This window comes from Saccopteryx leptura, chromosome 5 (assembly GCF_036850995.1).
Source record: "Saccopteryx leptura isolate mSacLep1 chromosome 5, mSacLep1_pri_phased_curated, whole genome shotgun sequence".
NCBI classification, from domain to species: domain Eukaryota; kingdom Metazoa; phylum Chordata; class Mammalia; order Chiroptera; family Emballonuridae; genus Saccopteryx; species Saccopteryx leptura.
The window spans coordinates 204822530-204828422 of record NC_089507.1 but is presented as its reverse complement, the minus strand read 5'-3'; positions in this window follow the sequence as shown (position 1 = coordinate 204828422).

The window sequence follows — 5893 nt, the reverse complement described above, 5'->3', positions numbered from 1 at the left end:
TCTGAAGAAGAGCCGGCTTGTCTGTCCTGTTGTTCCAGAGCATGAGAATGTCGGGCTGCCTTTGTCCAGCCCACTTCTTCAGTAGTCAGTATCTTGGATAGGAGATCTGGAGTCAAGCCAGCCACCCCCTTTCTTTCTGGGAATGCCATGTTCCTGAGATTATCAGTGTGACTTGCTGGCTCCTGTAGCCCATGGCTCTGGGGAAAGATTTCTTATTGAATGGCTCTGTGTCCGACTTTTTCTTTTTCTGTGCATCTCCCACGATCTTTGTGTCTCTTTATCCCTTTCCCACACTCTCCTCCCCATCCCTCTCCCTTTTCTTTTTAGGTCACTTATATTTGATGAAAGCCAAAGAGCAAAGACATTGCCCCAGAGCGGGGTGTGGGAGAGAAAGCAGGCTGATAGCAGAGTTTGCAGATGGAGTTGGTCAAGGTCGTGTTGCTTTGAGAGCGGGAGAGGATGTCAGAGCTTATAGAGAGCTTCTGTCACCTGGTGCAAACCCCCTGTGGTCTGAGGAGGAACTGTGACACAGAGAGACATGCCTGAGCGGCTATAACAAAGGCCAGTGACACAGCCGAGGTGCTGGATTCTAACTGGAATAGTGGAGGGACCATTGGAAAGAGTGCTAGACTACTTGGCAGCTTTCCTACAGCCAGGGAATCCAAAACAGGAGCCAGTCAACCAGTCTTTGTAGAATGGAGACACTCTTCAAAGAGTAAATGTCATCTCTAGCCCCCATTCCTTTTCCTAACTAGGTATTGCACTTTTGGGCTAAGCTTTGTTCTCCAATCGTCCTACCTGATGAACAGAAGCCAGACAAAGCCAGCTTGACCATCAGCGAATGACTATGTAGTCACAAAGTTTAGGGTCACAGACAGAGCCCCTCAGCCTATGGAGAATGATGTCATTGGCTTGGAATGCTTGAGGCACTTGGGTGGCATTCACTCATGTAGGTGAGCCCCACAGACAGCCCCCATGCTCACTAGGACCAATGTGGTACTTGGACCAGCCTTTGTGATTCTTACTATGGTTGCAGGACTCACCACTATAAAACCATCAGGAAACTTTGAAGAACAAGATTTCCTACTCACAGGTCCCAAAGGGCACGTGGCAGGCTGCAGGGCCGCAAAACAAGGTTGAAGACAGGGAGAGAGGCAGAAAGTATGGACCTGGGGCTCTCCCGTTTTAAGGTCCAAGTGTGGGATGTCTAGGGTTTCATAGTTCACTCTTTATTAGAGAATTTTAAAAATGAAAGTGGGGATTAGGGCATGGTAAGGGAGAAGCAGGGTCATTCACGTGGTTAGTTATCAAGGTTACCCAGGGCTTTCTAAAAGGGGAACTTTATGGACGGGTGCAGCCTGGTTCTTTTTTTTTTTTATAATTTTTTTTTAAATTTATTTATTCATTTTTAGAGAGGACAGAGAGAGGGAGAGAGAGAGACAGAGAGAGAGAGAGAAGGGGGGGAGGAGCTGGAAGCATCAACTCTCATATGTGCCTTGACCAGGCAAGCCCAGGGTTTCGAACCGCCGACCTCAGCATTTCCAGGTCGACGTTTTATCCACTGCGCCACCACAGGTCAGGCCTGCAGCCTGGTTCTTTAGCTGTTTTGCTGTGTCTTGCAGTTGGCAATATGTTTATTAGAAGTGGATGTCTTCAAAATAAATGCCTGAGCAATCAAAGGCTTAAATCAGGTACTTCCATTAAATTTTGAAAAGCTTAATGTCAGACACTTACACTGCACAATCCCATCCCAGTGGATCCCACAAAGAGGCTAAGGTATAGAATTTCTAATGAACAACCCAGATGTCTTACGCAGCACTGTCCCACCTATTCTACTACCTGCATTCTCCCAAACTCAGCCCAGGGGGAGTAGGAAGCTGGAATACTTCGGTGGAAGGACCCTGAGGGCCCATCAGGTTCCACTCCCTCCTCTAACAGGTAGGGATCATGAAGGCATAGAAGAGTGAAAGCCACTGACCCAGCGTCACCGGCCAGGGAGCATCAGAGACGAGGTTAAGAGGGAGCTAAGTGTCTCAGTTCTTGCCGCAGGTCACTAGGGAGTTTTCTGATATTGATGTGAAGATAACATTTTACTACGGAGTTAAAGGTAGAGAGGAGTAGTGGGTCCAAAGAGAATGAAGGTTATTTCTTGAGAGAGGACAAGGGCCAGAGTCTGCAATTGTCCCCATGGTTCCCAGGACCCCCAAATAAAGTGAAATTTTCTCTAAATTTTCTTGAAATTAAATGAAAATTCAGAATTTTTTTTTTAGCAGAAACAAAACTTGATTGCTATCAAATTTTAAAAAGGATGAATGATCCTCCAGTGGTTAGACTCAGATTGTGAGGACAGGGGGTGGGTCTCAGGGGCCGTGGGGACTGTTCTTTCTGCACAACACCGGGGAACCCCGTGTGTGGCTGCAGAAGGAAAACCAAGAAAAGCTGACCCTTGAATTTTCCTTTTGTCAAAAATATTTTTTAATTAATATTTTACAAATGCAGGAATTTGTTGAAATAAAGAAAACCAGAAGTAGATTTTTTTTTTTAGGCCATTGAACGTGAAACAAGCATTGATTTTCAAAGACCCTGGAAAAGGTGTTGTTCTTTTATTAGTCTCACCTGGCAAAGGCCCTATCTCTAGTCACTGGGAAATCTCAGAAACAGCAGACACTGTTGAGACATACTGAGCGACCCTGACGTTGTTAGCTATCCCTCTCTCGTTTGCTGGAGGGGAGGGAAGAATGGAAGGGGAGAGTATGAAATCAGCGATGAAGCAATTTCCCATTTCCTATACCTCTCCCCAAAACTCCACAGGCAGTGATTACACTGAAGTCACTCCGAGGAATAGTCAAGGACCCTCAATGGGGACCAGCCCAATGCATGAAGAGGAATATTTATTTTTAAGACAACAGGAATACACTTCATTGTTCTCAGAGAAGAGCAAGGAGGCCACAAAGTCTGGAAATCAAGCAATTACTTAATAAGTAATTTATTGATACTACATTACAGTGAATGACAAAATAGTATTGTCGTGGCCACCCTACAGAATCTTTGGAATAGAAGAAAATGAAGTTTCATTTTCTCATAATTGTTAAGCTGTCCTACCTGGTCTAGGCATAGCCAGTGGGATGATTCCTCAACTCCACAAGCTCTATTCCCTTTACCACCTATCTATTAGATGCTTGGGTCACTTACAGAGAAAACTCTGTCAGCATCGACATTTAGCAACACTTTCAAAATACATTTTAAAAAATCTTGAATAAAAAGTTAAACTATTCTTTTAATGCAGTGATTCCATATGGTCTTATTACATTTGTACGTAAGATATGATATTTTCACATGTACGTAGTTGCATATTTCTTATTTTGTGAGGATTTCAAAAAAACTCTGTGGATTTTATGTTTTCACACAAAAAGGAATAGAATGGTGTTCACCCATGAGAATTAGACCAGCAGCTTAAGTAGACCCTCCACAGAGCTCAGTTCCTGGTGCGTGAAGTTACTCAACATCATGCCCTAGTGTTCAGCTCTTGGAAAGGATTTCAGAAGGACAAAAGCATAACTATCTGTATTACTTAATAACCTAAGAAGGGAGAAAACAGATGTAAATATATATATATATAGGCTTCCCTGGCTGGTGAGCTCAGCTGTAGAGTGTCAGCATGGCATGTGGAAATCCCAGATTCGATTCCCAGTCAGGGCACACAGGAGAAGCGACCATCTGCGTCTCCACCTTTCCCCCTTTTCTCTCTCTGTCTCTCTCCCTCTCTTTTGTCCCTTCCCACAGTCATGCCTCACGTGGTTCAAGTAAGTTGGCACCGGGAGCTGAAGATGGCTCCATGGCTTCACTTCAGGTGCTGAAATAGCTCAGTTGCCGAGCAATGGAGCAGTGGCCCCAGATAGGCAGAGCATTGCCCTGTAGGGGGTTTGCTGGGTGGATCCTGGTCAGGGTGCATGCAGGAGTCTGTCTCTCTGCCTCCCCGCCTCCCTACTTCTCACTAAATTAAAAAAAAAAGGAAAATAGCAGATGCTGAATCCTTTTATTCCAGGATATTGGAAAAGAAGAAATTCTCCGGAGCATAGATGCAGAGAAGAGGCTGTCACTCCTAAGAGAAAGAATGGATTGTGAACACAGTCACTCATAGTCATAGAAGTGACCAGTGAGAGAAATTAGCTTCAACTTCATTGTCACGGGGGGAGGGGAAAGAGGGCACTTACCAGAGAACATGTGACAAAGCCCAGGCTGTAGCCCTTGGCATTCTCAGGACTACTGATGCTATGATTCAACAGCCCTTAGGGGATGAGGAGCCCCAGAGACCACCACCATCATGGTTACTATGGCAACGACATGATTGTCAAATGTCAGGTGGAGCTTGGTTTACACACCATTTGAAATCCAGCCTGTACTTGCTTTCTTGTGAATGGCTTGACCCGTGCAGATACATCTTCAACAGGTGTAGGTGACCCCTCTTTTGAAAGGCAGAGAGCAGCCTCTTCTTTAACTCTTTCTACTCATCAGTTTTCATATCAAATCACCATTTAAACTAGACAAGACGCTGCAAGCTATCTCAGCTAGCTTCTAATTGGGACACAACACCAAAACTACACATATCATTTAAAGAATGACCACATCATCCTGGTTCTTCCACTGGGTGGGCTCAGCATGCTTCTTGGGACTGAATAGGTGTGATCTCGTTTGAGAAAAGCATTTTGTTAGTCTCCATTTCAGAGAGTTGGTGGCGTTCTCCTCAGCTCGTGTATAGTTCAATGACTTGGTTTGGCCCCATCCTTGTACTGTCTTAGCCTGGTAGCAACTGCTTCAGGTTTGTCATCTTCCTGCTGGACTAATAGTTCACCAGTGACATCATCAATCCTGTGCACCAGTCCCTGGTGCCTGAAGTGATTCAACATCATTCCCTAGCGCTCAGCTCTTAGAAAGGAATTTCAGAGGACCAAAAGCAACAGCTAACTCTATTACTTAATAGACCAGATGGGAGAAAACATGTAAAAAAAAAAAAAAAAAAAAAAGGACAATCTAATAGAAATAGCAGAAGCTGAATCATTTCATTCTAGAATGTCTGAAAATAAGATACTCTAAGAAGTACAGATGAAGCAAAGGTATCACTCCTAAGAGAATAAATGAACTGCGGACACATGGGATGAATGTGTCTATTGATGGAAGCTGATTGAATGCCAGGTGGACGAGTGGATTGGCAGGTAGATGGAGGGGAGGTGGGTAGAGAAATGATGGAGAGGTTGATGGGTATTAGAGAATATGTGCATGTGAAAGATAAATAGGGAGATAATAGGTATGTGGAAGAGACACTGGGCAGCTGGATAGGTAGAAGGAAGAGGAGTGAAGAAAGGTAAGTGGACGGATATATGAGTGAAAGAATGCATTTCAACAGCTGAGTTGAAATGCATGTCAATTGCAGGGCTAGCTGAGTGGCTCCATAGGTGAGTAAACGGATTGAATGGTTGGTGCATAAGTGGGGGAAGGTGGAAACATGAATATATGAATGAAATCATCAATCAAAGTTAAAGATATGAAAAGAAAGGATAATTTATACTACTCTAAAGTAATACCTTTGAAAATTGAAAATAGATCCATTTGAGCAAATATAAAAGACCAAAATTTACAGAAGGGGAGATAGAGCGCTTGTACAGACTATAAAATGAAGTACAAAAAAATTAATGAAAATATACCATTATAGAACGAACCTGACTTATATGCTATAGCAGTTGTGTCTACACATAAAGGAACAGAGAATTGACACATTATTTTCCTACTATGGCAGCGGTTCTCAACCTGTGGGTCGTGACCCCGGCGGGGGTCGAACGACCAAAACACAGAGGTTGCCTAAAGCCATCGGAAATACATATTTTATTTAAAAATG